The sequence below is a fragment of the Phytophthora infestans genome, genomic scaffold (assembly GCF_000142945.1).
Source record: "Phytophthora infestans T30-4 supercont1.16 genomic scaffold, whole genome shotgun sequence".
Lineage (NCBI taxonomy): Eukaryota > Oomycota > Peronosporomycetes > Peronosporales > Peronosporaceae > Phytophthora > Phytophthora infestans.
In genome coordinates, this window is record NW_003303743.1 from 1,990,537 (window position 1) to 2,005,779 (window position 15,243).

A 15,243-nucleotide genomic window follows, 5' to 3' on the forward strand; every position below is an offset into this window, starting at 1 on the left:
GGACTATGACTTCAAGAGATAGCATCAGAATAAACGTTGGCTTATTCACATTACATGTATACGTGCTCAATAAACAAAAGAAGACATAAATAAGCAAGTCCGTGGTATGTACTTCAGCGGCTAAACGCATCGCATTGCTTACATGCTCCCTAGGTTTGAACTAACGCATTGATGTCAGGGAGCCCGAAAATGCAATACTTAGATTAATACATCGATGTGAGCTGAGAAAATTAATAATTCAATTATTTGCAAAACTTCGCAAGTCACGATTGTAGTTCAGAAACATTATCATCTCGAGCCTGGCTGGAGACATTCGCTTCCGTAGATCAGACAGCACCAGCTTAGCGAGAAGGAAGAAGCGCTCACACTCGTTAGACGTTGGCGGGATGTACGCGACGTCGACGTAGTGCGCAATTGCGTTTCTTGAACGCCGCTCTCACAATAGAACGCTCGTCGGCGGCTCTTGAAGACGACCGTTCGAGATCAGGCGACCTAAATTCAGCGCAGGCTAACCGTTGTTGACAGCCATAAATTAATAATTAAATTAAAAAATTAGGATTAATTTTTACGCATAGTATTTTTTCGGGCTCCCTGATTGATGTACATTTTAGCACATCACTATTAACCCGAATTTTGAGACACCAAATGCGTTATTCACGGTACTTTAATGTCGTAACTTACTCCACAGCTATTTACTTCTTTTCAATATGAGGTGCATAACCGCACGCGGGAAGACGTATAAGTTCTCAACAGGTTTCTTCAGCAATGTCGTCACTTATACAGCATAAGTAAGCTCCTACTGCTCTAAATGTCGTAACTTGCCCCCGATCAAGAAAAGAAAGGCGTCCACAGTTGTACCATGAATCCTGCACATCAATGCAAGAAACTATACATTATGGCCTGCCTAGAACAAGCAGTCATCCTGGACGTTGCTCATCACACCATTACAGATGCGCACGCGCCATAATTATACCTCATCAGCTTCACATTCCTTACCTTCTGCATCGTCCTCGTGGAGCTCCAGTTCTCGGCGCGTTTTCTTCCGCTCCCCAGCCACTTGTCCAGGTCGACGGAGCACTACTTTCTTGCCCAATGTTACTGGAATGCTTTGTCCGCACTCAAAGTTTTCGTGCCAGATCGCGAAGCACGTTTTGGCTTCACCTTTGAAGCTATGATGGATTTTGTTGCAGAGCCAGCATTTCGCCGAGTCAACAGAGCAGCGCTCACAGAAGAACGTGGTTGCATACGACTTCTTCTTCGGGTTGCTTCGCAGCAGCACGCATTCCTTACAGGATCGCTAGCGACGCTTCTGTACGCCACTCACCGTCACCCAGTCTTCTGATTGCTCGAGCGCATGTGAAAGCCGAACAGATGTTTTTCTGCGCTTCTGGGAGTTGGCAGGCGGCGTCACATCCACACCAGCAAAGTCTGCTGCCTTCAGCTGAAGTAGTTGGTTATGCAGAATGCAAAACCAGTCGCCACGAGACATCGCAGGTGTGCCAGCCAGTCGTGCCGTCTCCTTGTGCGAAATATAAGCATTCACTAGCGCTAAAGCCACAAACCCCAAGAACAAACACGTGTAATAATTGGTGAACCTTGTAGACGTCTGCAATGAGAATCTCTGGAGGCGGAGCTGGTCATGGACGTCCACTCCGCCCATCCAGCGCTGGCAATCATTGACAGCTGCCGAACATGGGACCGTTTCCGGCCCAACCCTCTTTACATTTCTTTGGATCGACGAGATTGTCATGGCGGAGCCTGTGCACAAGTAGTGCACGGGTTTGTGATCCCACCAGTGAAACGCTACCATGCTTGGGACTGCCGTCGAACGGGAGTCCAGGAAGGAGCCTCGAGGAATAGCCGCAGGTCTAGTTTTTCGATGCTCTCTTACTTGTTTGTCAAATCCAAGTCTATCGGACATTATAGTCCCAACCACGTAGACACTCATACTTAGCAACTCGATGGCCAGCAGAATCGATGAATAGAAACGATCCACAACCACAAGATGCCACGGGTGACGCTGTTTTGACTCCAGAATCATCTTCATGTTTCGGACGACTGCTGCAGCACCTGTCTTGTGATCAAATGAAGTGTCTCTACCTTCTCCTGCGTTGCGCTTTCCAGCATACATCTCAAATCTAGTAAGTGACGACATAGGCAGTCAGATATCAGTACCGAACCCGTCACATACGACATTAGCAAAAACATCAGACGAACCTGTAGCAGTAGGCGGTTCTCGAATCACACATCATAAACATTTTCGACCCGTACTGATGAGGCCTATCGGGCATGAACATGCGAGTAGTGTTGCGCCTAGAAGTGGATGGAAGCACCCCTTCGTCAAAGGAAAAAAACAGCAGGGAGAGTCCATCCAGACAGAAACCGCTGCTGCAGCTTGTCGATAACTGGGCGAAGTTTCCACAGCTTGTCGCGTGTGCTATCGGCCTCGTCATCTACGAAGTGTAAGTCTTGGAGAATCTCCTGGCACCTGTTGCGTCCCATGAACCGCCCGAAGTAACCTGCTGGTACTGCACCGTCCTCCGTCATTGACCAGTGAGCTGCAAAACTTCTCTTCTGTGGGCACAGCATTCGAGCGATGAGAAGGCCAATGACATGCATTACTTCGTGTGTCTGATAGCCAGCTTTTGCCTTCAATCGGCGGCGTACTTGCGCCAGTGTCTTTTTCTGACGAGGTCCATGTTGGGTAAGGATGGCTTGGGCGCGTCTCTCGATGTTTTGCTGGCAGTATCGGCTCGTCTCCTCCATGATTCTAGCCCACAAAGATTTTGGTAAGAAATAAAACAGCGTCAGCAGAGGCGAATGACACTGGCTGCGCAACTCAAGGACTGGTTCCGCGTCTTCCATATTGAGCCCCGGGTAGGGGCGTACGTCTTCCTCATACGACCCCGACGCTAGAGACCAGGTCATCCCACGTAGAGCAGCAGACCGCTGCTGCGTTGCACTCGTCGGCAATGTGCCGTTTTCAATCTGAAGTGACTGCACGAACGCGTTGTCCATCTCCACAGCGTCGTTCTCTGTAACGACGTCATCGCTTTCGTTACCAATAGAGCTGGCGTCGTCGTCATCATCCACGATTTCGCCACTCTCGCTTTCGTCAGAGCTGAAGCTTTCGTAGGCGCTCAGGTTCTCGTCCTCAGGGACGTAGTTGACGTCCTTCTTTACATGAACTCGCGGTCGGAGCACGCGGGTCGGCTCTGCAGTGACAACATCTACTTGGGCACCGTCGCTCTCAGCCCCTGACACCTCCGATAGAAGCTGTAGGTTGGCATCAGAATCTCGCTGGGAGTCTGCTGCATGTAGCTCGCCAGGTGAGACGTCAAATGCTCTGGTCACAGCGTCCTGCGAGAGCTCAACCTCTGAGTCGCTCTCAGATCCGAAGAGTTCATTCAGCGTGTTTTGGGAGAGTTTGGCGCTAGTGTCAATCTGGGATGGGCGGACGTCTTCATCCGCATCATCTTCGGCCCTCCCACCGTCACCAATCTCCACAACTTCAGCCGCTTCAACATCTTCATCCACCGCGTCGATTGCGCTCTCAACATCATCAGCATCAACGTCTTCTAGCAGTACAGATTCAATAGCATGCACGACAACCGCGTCCTAGCCAACAAACGAATGAACACCATCAGGACTCACATACCTCCAGTCTGTCTGCATGCCGCTGGGTCGCTTGGACGTCCATCCGGCTCCGCGAAGCTGACTCCACAAATGGCGGAAGTCGATGTCTCGAGCCACTGCGGCTACGGCGTCTGTTTTTCCACGGGCACTGGCCCGGATGCGCGCCATCTTGCGCATTCTAGAATGACTGGCAGTTGTGTTCCTTCTGTATCCCTTTGACCCGTATCTATTTCCTCATCCCCACCCCTGTTGTGTCTCTGCTCACTTTCCCTGTGACCTCTCGCATCTTATCAATTTGAAAATATACTGATTAAAGTATTGTTCGAGCCATTTTCTATTGTCGCACGCCGTACGTCGTAAATACGACATAGATATTTTCGTATGGCGTAACTTTCGACGTCGAGAGGTAAGGTTCTTAAAGACAGTCGCATCCCTCCTTACCTCTGAAATGAAATAATTTCAGAGAATATAAAGCAATAAGGAATAAGCATTATAATACTTCTAACTCATTACTTTATCCTTGAAGTATAATCTGAAAATTATTTTATGTTTTTCTCCTCACTCATTTATTTGTGCAAAACCGCCTTTTTTACTTTTTTGCGTGCATTAACACATTACGACGGATGTGCCAATGGAATAGCATCTTATTCGACGTGGTAAACACTGCTTCTGTTGCATTAGTGCACACTAAATCGCGGTCGATAACGATGACTTTCGGTAGCGGTGCATAATGTCGCTCCATGAGACTCTTCAATTGTGTAAGTGCCCACGTAAAGTCAGGCTATACCTCACCGGGTAACCAAACTTGCGTGAATACAAGGATGGTATTTAGTCCTGAAAGAATGATCGCATTTAAGAGAGACATTTGGAAACGATTGGTCCTGTAGGTACAATCGAGGATAAAATTATCCCTAAAGTCTCGTACCATAGTTGTGGTAGCTGGATGAGCCCACATTACGTAGCGTGGCCTTGTAGAATCGGGATCAACTTCGAACTTGTAGTGGAACTCTTTGTCTTCTAGCATCCTAAACAACGTCTCATTTCTTGTTCTTAGCGAGCAATTTCGATCGAATTGAAGGCTTAGCGTTGGCGATGCCCTTTTGGATCACTAATGTGCTCTCGTCGTTAATCAGCATTGTAGCATAAATTCTAGACGCTGAAACGCCAGCCATTGTTTGGACAACAACAAGATTGTTGTTAAATACCTCAGGAGCTCGTTTTTGCCTTGCTGCACGTTGACGGTGTGCAACGTGAGCACGAACGTCTTGCGATACTGGGCAGGGTTCTGGACTAGGGATGAATTGGTCGAATCAAAAACCATTTATACCACCCTCCCACCCAGACAGTTTGTAGGAAGGTTTTATTGAGGATTATTAAAAAAACCATCCACCCATGTTGTTTTAATCCACCCATCAGTCATTCACGCACCTACTATCCCTCTATCAATCCAGATCTAGTCCATCCATCAATTAGCATATATCGCCTCGAGCTCCAGAACTCGGTCGAGGTCCACTCAGGTATAGCTCTTGAATTTCCTTGCTTCTGCACAGGGGGCGACGGGCCGAAGAACTGTAAACGATCGCATCAAACCCCCGACGTACTTTTGTACAGTGCACTGCAGTCGTTGATTGGGCGCTTAGTATGATATAGGGGGCGGAAAGCCACGGCATTCTGCAATGGTCTTCTGCAAACACTGTTAGCCACCCTGCTGTGCAGAGCAAAATCACTACTGTGAAGTTTGTGAGTTAAGAGTGTCAACTTTTGTTAAATTCATTAATTAGAAATTTGTATAGATTTAGAAAACAAATATTTCAGTACACCGTTCACGCTAATTAGTCGTAGCTCGCAATTAGTCGTGGATTTGCACTTTAGTGACATCACAAATTCGGGATATTCGACAAAAATGATCAAATCTTTAGAAAAAGACCGGTTTTGAGCAAATCTCATCGAGCTCTTTGTTTCCAGTATGCTCGGTTTAAAAATTAGACCGGTAGATTTTACAAAATGGACAGCTGAAATCCCAGTATATAGTGCTTCGATCGGTGCACCACAATTAGTCAGGGTATGACTAATTAGCGTGAACGGTGTAACTACATTCTATTAATAGATTTAGCAATACACAAAATCCTCGCTCTGGTTGCTCATCCCGGCGTCCTCTTCCTCGTCTTCCTCTGCAAACACCCGTAGTGAGTCTTCCAGATGCGAGTAGCGCTCAATGTCTTCATCACAAATATTCTTCGCATTGAAGAAAATATGTACTAGCTTCTCCACCCGATAAGGTGCCAACCGGTTGCGAAGTTTAGAGGGAATGAAAGCGTGACCCGAGAAGTTGCGCTCCGACGCAGCGCTAGAAGCCGCGCAACGAAACAGACGCAGCGCTATGTCCTGTAACAATGGGAGATTATTCAGTCCACACCAGAAGTCGAAAAGCGGGATCTTGCGCTCACAGAGTAGGCCCCATTGTCGCGGTTGCGCTACTATCAGATCTCGGACATGCCGATGATAAGCTGACAGCTCCACGATCACTGCGTCCGCTTTCTCATCGTCATGCCGTTGTACAACAAAATTCTCGACAGCGCTGCGAAGAGAAGCATCCATGTCAATCCCAGCATAGCGTGGGTCTAACAGGTACGCAATGCCGCGAGAATCTCCGTAGATAAACGCAAATCGCGAGCTGGCGAGCGCATCCAAGCTCTTGTACTCGGCTGCAGTGAGTCCTGTAGCTTTTAGCTCGTTCGGTGGGTCGACAAAAACTTGGTACACCTCCATAACTGGTGTATGTTCTTCTCAAACAACTTTAGCGCCTTCGAAATTGGCTTAAGGATGGCGATCGCCTTCTTCAAGCGAAGCACAAATCCAGCCGATGTCACTAGAGTATGGACGCCACGGCGGGGCTTTCTTTGCTTTTTTGTCTTCACCTTCAGGCATCCGCGGGCTGACACATGAGAGAATAGTATGGACTCTGCAGCCAGCACAGTCTCGAAGCACTTCAGCAGGGATCCCCATCTTGTGTCTCCTGGCTTAGCGAGAACCTGTAGATCTTTCTCTTCAAGTTGCGCTGAAAGCTGCCCACGTTTTATGATTCTTCTTGAAGAAGGTAGCCATTTCCTTACATCCACTCTGCAACGTATCCATCCATTTCCTCTTTTTTACGATGTCCTTGACTAGCAAATGTAGGCCGTGGCAGACGCAGCCGTGGAAGAAAGTTTCGAGAAACGTTTTTCTTACAAAGTTTTCCAAGCGGCCTTGTTCGCACTAGTATTATCTGTCACCATGGCGCCGACCTCGAGAAAATCGTATATGGCAATAGTACGCTCAATGTCCGCTGCCAAAACTCGGCATCGTGCGATTAAAGTACCGGTGTAGACGCTCTCCAAAAAAGTGTACTCCCCGCAAACGACGACATAGTTCACAACAGCAAGGCCATTGATGTATGTCCATCCATCCGTGACCAAGGTAACATCCAGAGCGACTTTGAGTATCTTGATTGACTTGTTGTACGCACGATCAAGAAAAACGGAAGCTAGCTGCTCGGTGCTTGGGACTTTGACGTCTAAATGTAGTAGCGGAAGTGCTTCGAGAAAGCTGGTATGTCCGATCCTATAGAAGGGCATACCCGTGCTGTACACTCACTATGCCAATCGCTTTTGAAACTGCTTGGTGGTGTCGCTCTTCAGACGGGATCGGAAAGTATGAGCTAGCTGGAATCACGTCGGTCCGTAACGACAAGCGGCGCAGTGTAGGCTTAAGAGATCTTGAGGAGGGGGGGGTTGGAGAATGAGAGTCCGCGATGAAGTCGAAAATTGCTGCTGCGTGCAAAACAGAATGGTTGGCTTGCACGGTGCAAGCCAATCATTCTGTTCGTCCAATTCATGAAGTAATTGCATACAATTAAAAGAATTGGTGAAGGGATAAGTGTTAAAAATTCAATTATATGCAATTTATATACACCCCTGATATTTCAAGGTTTTGGGGTTTTCCAGAGCCCTGATACTGGGTGGCTGTGCGCAGGACTGTGAAATAAAATGTTGGATTAATATTAGCTCAGACTCGACCAAAATATATAATTCAGATATTATAATCCATTGGAACCAATTTTTTATAACGTGGTTTATCAGTTGATGGCCCACTGGGGGGAAGTTAAGCGGCAAGATCCATATCTAAAAAAACCTATTTGTCCTTTGACCTTCTGGTTTCTTGCATTTGATTGGAGAGATGCCAAAAGGTTCTCTTAGCCTTTCACATAAAAACGAGTCCGTTTTAACTGTAATAGTGCTGGTCAAAAGTTGGCGAAGATATTTTTATTTCTGGATTATCAGTTCATGACATTATAGAAAAACTATATAAAATCTGACGACTGCACTGTCGACCGCGAGCAACAGCAGCAGGACGCTTACTTCTGGTTGAATGGGCTCCTGTGTGGGCGCTACATTCTCATCTTGCTGCTGTTCTGTTGACAGGTCGGTCGGGCGTCTTTTCTTTCGTGGTGGAGACAGCAACATGTCCTTCACCCGAATAGTCCTTTCTGTTGAATCAACCGTCTTTCGCGAGCTCTTCTTGCGAGCTGGTGACGGTGGCAGAGCAAGGATCTGCTGTCTACAGTCATCACGTACACGTGGTCAATTTGCTTCACCTAGCTCCTTGCGAACAATTCCATTTGAGTCACTCTTTCGTAGCCGAGTCAACATGTTAGGGAGAGCCAACGGAAAATTACCACAATCCCTAAACCAGTTGTGAGCTGCCGTTTTGTTACTGCTAATCTTCTCTTGATAGACCCTGCTAACGATCAACACGGCCTCCTATTTAGAGATTTTCGGGTCGGGAGAGCGCAGCAAGATGCGCCGCATGAACTTGATTACCTCGGCCTTGAAGCTTTTGAGCACTGCAACATCTAAAGGCTGGATCAGATGCGTTGCGTTTGGAGGAAGCCGCACCATGATAACACCCAATTTTTCAGCGCGCCGCTCAGCTGCAAAGCTGAAGTGCGAAGGGCAGCCATCACAAACCAGCACTACGGGGCGCTCGATATTAGAACCAAGGTTGTCCACGAAATGCTTGATCCACATTTCGAAAATAGCACTGTTGAGAAAGCCTTTTGGCGCTGTTATAATGCCAGTCTTCGGGATTAGCGCATCCACCTAGTGTAGCACGCCGAAGACGCTTGCCTGGCAAGATAAATAGAGGAGCTGTAGCATCACCTCCCGCACCAATTGCAGCGACAACGGATAGATGAAACAAGGTCTCTGGAGCTACTTCCCATTCGCTGAACGATCCACGAGCAGTTACGACAGTGCGAGACGTGTGTTCACTGACGAAACTCGTCTCATCCATATTCCAAATGCGACGTCGATCCAGCTTGTTCTCAATCTCGAGTTTAGCAAGCCAATAAAATAGATCTTAAACACCCAACACAGTAACGCCGCTTCTTGCACGCGATAGTGGTTCAGACGGTCGCATACTAAGCTCCGGGTGTCTGCGTAAGACGCGATAGTACCAGCCGCAAGTAAGATCGGTGACAGACCGCAGATTACCAGAAATTTGTGGTGGAGCTGATTAGCAACTTCCAGCACTTCCCACGAGCTAACAGGGAGCATTCTTCTCTGCAGAGCAGCAATCCAGGCTATGATATCGCCCACGCAATCAAGAGGAGGTTGTGGAGGTGGGCCTGGCCTCATGCGCTCAATCTTTATCTCCTTTTTACTCTCCTGGGCCTTTTTGTGGCGTTTTAACGTTGACCTAGGCACACGAGAGATGCTCACCACGTGAGGCATAGTCTCGCCGTTGCGGACACGCTGGAGGGCTTTCTCGGGCTTCTTGTCCGTGAAGCCAACCTTCATCTCCCTAAAAAAAGCGCGATATCTTACCAGGCCGAGCGAAATATTACGTGGGTCATGAACTGATAGGAACTCACGCCAGCCAATCACAAGCAGCCGAGTGCTGAATCAGGGCCCTGCTTGGATAAAAGTAGCGCATGGGTCATGAACTGCTTAAGGGCCATGAACTGATAAGCCACGTTAGGCGCTTTCTTGAGCATAGGGTCAACCCATGTGGGTAAGTTTTCTTAAAGAAACGGCTGATAATCTCGAAAAGAGCAAATACAATTAATTGTGTGCCATACTATGCAATATAGGATCAAAGCTTCAAAACGCCTCAATTTTGCCGTTATAATCTTAATTTAATCCAAGACAATTGGGAAAATCTAAATGGCTCGAAATTAATAAATACATTTTATTATCACAATGTATTGTTCTAATAATAAATCTTGAGCAGCGGTTGTGCGTGTGGATTTCGTCTCAAGTGTGCACAATGCGCCACGGTCCGGCTGTGTTGTCAGATTACATGGCTACAATACCAATTCGCATGGGGCATCCAGCTCTCTTCGTCCGACGCATCGATCGTTTGCGGTCTGCATCTGCATTTTTCTCTTATGTTCTTTGGCTTACCAGATCTATTATACGCAAATAGTCGGTAGCGAGCTTCTCTATTTTAAATTTTCTCCAATTTTGGCGAGAAACGTTGTAGTGATGAGTCTTCGTTCACTCATGGATAGCTCCTTCAGCTTCTTGCTCAGGTGGATACTCGCAGGGAGATGGTGCATCGATAGTGAAGGTAGTGTTTACACTAATTACCATGGTTGTAGGTAATATTGTGATATACAGAAAGTGAAGCAAGTTGGGAGCGGCCTAAACGAGAAACAGCTTATTTCGCAGCCTTCGACATCCTGTCCAAACATCTATTTAGTCGCCTGAAAATCGTTGATAAGCTACACTCTAGCACTCTAATTTGAAGCTGACACCACCTGGCACGCTACTCACTGGTCTTTCTGTAGCCTCGGTGCTCCGCTGCCGGTGCCCCTTAGCAGCTCCCAGGAAGAAGACGTGCTGTTCAGTACGCTGAAGGTGCGACAAAGAAAAATTCTACCTGGAGTCCCGTGGTCTCAGCTCTGTGCGTGCGATCGAGGCCCAGCTGGACCTGCACGGCAAAAACGAGCTCAGTATTTCTCAGTCAAACTTCGTCGACATTTTTAATTCGTACGCAAAATCCGTAACGCCATCTCAGCTTTCAATCGTGGTGATCTGTAGTTTACTGCTATATTTTGAGAAGGTAGGACGAGGGCAAAGGTAGCAAGCTCTGAAATGGTCGACGTATTGGCAAAGCTGTTAGACTACCGAATCGATGAATCGATTGTCTCCCTCCCATACCAAAATTTATCGGACCGGATGATATGTGTTGTACACAGTTTATCTCAGATAGGTACGAGGTTTAGGGGAGGGCATGCCTGATGTGAAATGACGCAAAAGGCCAAAGAGTGGTCAAACAGACTGTTTTAAAGACGGCAGGAAATGGCCTGAAACGCCCTCTGGGCTGAGAAAATCACTTTTTTGTTTTTCTATGCATTTTTGGCATGAGAGTCACGTGCGCATGAGCTAGCAAATCTAACAATGAGGCAGAATCGCCACGATCGTCCGGATAATTTTGCATCTGTCCGGTAAATTAAGATTGACGACAGCCAGTTATCAGAGCTACTACTGCTTATTGGTTAATTATCTGCCAGTAAAAACGTGCCACTTGTAATTGCGCTAGACTACACGTATCGAATGGTTTGCAGCCTCTCACTTTCAGTCAATCCGTCGCCGACAGCCCACGTTGGCGGTCAGTCTTACTTTTTTCATCGCAAGTACGCTGATCTCCCGTACGGGCTTCACGGGCTTCCAAGCCTCCAGGTCGCCTCTGACCCCCCCCCCCTTCCAACGATGTAGCTCAACTGGGAGAGCGCAAGGTCTCGGCCTTGAGGATGCCTGTTCAAATCGGGCCATCGTTATTGCTTATGATTGGGTTAGAGGCCTTGTAGCGAAGATCAAGTTTCGTGAGCAGCAGAGATCAGCAATGGGGTGATTGCATACGTGTGTTGAGGTCGACATAGCTTGATGCTGTGAGGAAGGGTGAATGTATTCGCATATAAGTGTTTGTTCTACTTACTAACCTCCTCAAGAACGTCCTGCGTGTAGCCAGGAGACGGGTCTTTGATTGCAGCTGTCAGGAGCAGTTGACGGTGGCGCTGGATCTTGGCATTTAGCGCGCCGGCGCAGTGGACCCGCTGGAGGTACTTGAGAACCGCGCTCGATCCGCGAGAGTTGGTGCTGTGTTTGCCTTTCAAGTACGTGAGTACGGCATTCTCGGCGCGCTTCCCCAGTTCCAGAACTCGGTCGCGGTAGTCCGCAGAGGTTTGGCTGAGAACGAAGCCGTCGTCGAGGAACAGCTTCATGTACGCGACTAGCAGCTTGGCCTTCGAGCGCTGCTGCTTCGGTGCTTCGACGTACCAGCGTGGCTCTTGCGCGTACCAGGTAAACCAAGTCGCATGAAGGTAGGTTGCTGATCCTCTACGCTGTTTTTGCTTGGGTTTGCTCACATCTGTGGCGTCTTCATCTTGAATGCTTCTTTTTCGCGTTTCAGCTACAGGATCACCGTTAAGCTTTGCCTCAAGCAGATCCATGCGGGCGTCTTGGCGCTTGGAATTTTCGATAAGGTGTTTAATGACAGAGGCCTGGTGCTCGATGATCTTCTGTTCTTGGCTTGGTTCCATTGGCATGGATGGTGAGGTGGATGCTTCTATGTTGTCTTTACAGGAATGATGCGCTCCTGCAAGATGCGTCGACCAAGCTAAGAGGTCCGGAAGCGTACGTCCAGCCTGCGTAACACAGGTTTCGAGTCGTTGCACCGCTGGACTGTCGGGATTCAAGCCCTTTACGACGGGATAGTGCCTAACGACGCAAGCGGTTAGGACATCCAGAACCTTCTGGTTGATGTTGAAGCTTTCCGTCTCAAGTTGGTAGCAAGCTGCGAACAAGACTCGTTGGAACTCGGCAATTGCGTCAAGCGTGTCTGCGTCAAAGCTGGACAGGTCTTGGAGAGGGACAACGTCTTCTGGTTTGTATCCACTCAATACCTTGGCAATCATGTGGTCTTCTCTACTTGTGTTGAAGATGTAGTTGAATCCTTTGTTTGTGGTGCTTAGGTTCCAAGATCCGCGATCAAAGATCCAGCGCGCGGTCATCTTCTCGCAGCCGTTGGCATGTTGGGCCCAACCACGACGGAATGAGTGCGACGTGAGAGCAGCTGACACACCGGCGGCAGGGGCGACGCGATCAAGCACACGGTTGACATGTGCGTAGATTGTTGGGGCCGCAGCAGTACGAGGAGGAGGAGGAGCAGGCGTAGCAAGACCAGAGGTCGCCGGTGGTGCGTTCAAGAGCTCCACGAGCGGCACGTCAGGTGATAGTGTGGTCGGCGTTTGCTGCACTTGGTCGGGAAGGTTCCCGATGAGAGCTGGGCACGGTGCTGCTTGGACGGAGAGGGCGAGAGCAACAGCGAGCAAGGGGCACGTTGCGAAGTCGGCGTCGGGGGAGAGAGACAAACCTTGTTCTTCCGACGTCTTCACACGGACCAAGCGAAGGAAGAAGACACTGGCGGCATCTATAGAGATGTTCCGCTTCTTGATCATCGACAGGCCCGAAGCTCGCCCGAACAGGTACCAGAGCAGACACATAAGAGCAGCATCTTGGTAGTCACTCTCAGAACATGCATTGACATACAAATACACAACCATTTTTTTCAAGTCAGCCTTTGTACATGGTGGAGCCTTTGCTACGAAGCCACCACCATCTCTTTTCAGACAAAAGTTATCTAGAGTTTTTCCCATTTTAAGCAGCCGCGATTCTAGCGAAGCTCGGTGCTGAGGAAATTGCTCTAGGAGCCAAATTTTGGCTTGGCGGTAATACTGCATTGTAGTGTTTCGTGCCAGCAATTTACCCTTCTTTCCTTCACTAAACGCAAGATACATTCCAAACTTATCCATGACGCACACAAAGCTCTTGCCACTCTCATCCTCCTCAATACATTTCTTTACGTATTCCTCCTCAACATCCTCACCCTTTAAAAACTTGGAAAATGCTGCGACAGCAGTTGCCGTAGCCCGCAATGTGTTGCCAGGTTGCAATTCCTCCAAACCCATCGCGAAGGTCCGATAAAGAGAAATATGAAAGTGATACGTCTACTACTTGACAGCTGAATGAACATACACATATTTTAGAGTTTTATCGGACTTGATACGTCCGATCGGGTGGCTTGGATGACTCACCTAGACCTACTACATCCGATTGGTTTAAATCATAGTTTAGATATACTGTGATTGGCTGGTGATATTTGCTGGCAGGTAATTGGCAGTATATACCTATACAAAATTCAAGTATGGTCCGATAAACTATCATATTCATCCATACCGAAACCTGTCCGTCCGTCTGTCAATCCGTCCGTCGCATTCCCTGTCTTCCTGCTTTGACCTTAATTTTCGCATGTCTATACTTCCACTGACAGATACATTTTCCTCCCATCTTACCGACCGCGCATATCTGTCGGACTCAACCAAAATATGCAAAAGTTACATTTATAGCCAGAGCGCAGGCACGATTAACTCGCACCCTGATTAAGCGATATTTGCCGACCTGCGACACTGACTGGATCAGTCGCACGACCAGACCGTCTCTGACTTTCACGATTGGACGTGACGTAATCATTTCTGCTAAGCATGGAACGCACCGATTGGCCGAAACAGACCTGCACCCCTACCTGAATATAAGTATTTTTTTACAGTTTGCTACGCAAAAACCGCCGTACGTACTGTAAATCTCTCAATTTGTAAGAGCTCTGCGATTTATTTTCCACACACTTCCCATTTCAAGTTATTTGTTCTATGTAAATTAAAGTACAGACGCGCGGCATCAGTGATGCCTTCACGGCCATAGGGCTTGCTGCACACGAGCACCGCGCGTGATGGGCATGCGCGCATGGTACCTACGTAGTATATGTAGTGTTGTTATTGCCAAAAAAAATGTTCTTCTTGGTAAAGAATGAAAAAGTAACATTTTCAATTGCAATATATTCAATAAAATATACAATTCTTTGTTTTATAATGAATATCAGCATTAAATGGCCGTGATATTGGCTAATATTTTGTTTAATTCTATACACCCAGCAGACGATTAGCTAATGTATTGACGCGCACTAGTGGTTAATCTGTTTGGTTACCGTTTGCAACATGGCAATGTCTACGTGCAAGGCGTATATTGACCTGCTTCTGCTGAAACCGCAGCGGTCCGCGACGGACCCACGGGTGCGCTGCGCATGTTGCGGGAAGTTGCAGCACGACAACGCGCTCCGTACAAACAGCAGACGAGACATCGTGCGGCGCTGTATTGCCTGCGAGAACGGCCGTAAAGCGGCTGGGCTCTGGAACCCCCCCCACTTCCTGGTTTGGTCGAAGTGCGTCACCAGGAGCCTGACGAGCTTCAAGAAGGCAATGGGTCCTGATTGGTACCCCGAGAAGAAAAAGAGGAGCAGCCGCCCTCGCAAGCTGACCACCCGAAATTCCAAGTACGTTGAGCATAAGAAACTGCAGAAGCGCAAGTAATTTGGAATATACACTATTATAAAGCCTTTATTACCCAACCGCTGTTTGTTTTTTTGTATACGGACGGATAAGGTGTGGCCTGGTGTCGCACATATGGTAATCTGAGTATGGCGCTGCAAATAGTGCTGACACACGGGAAA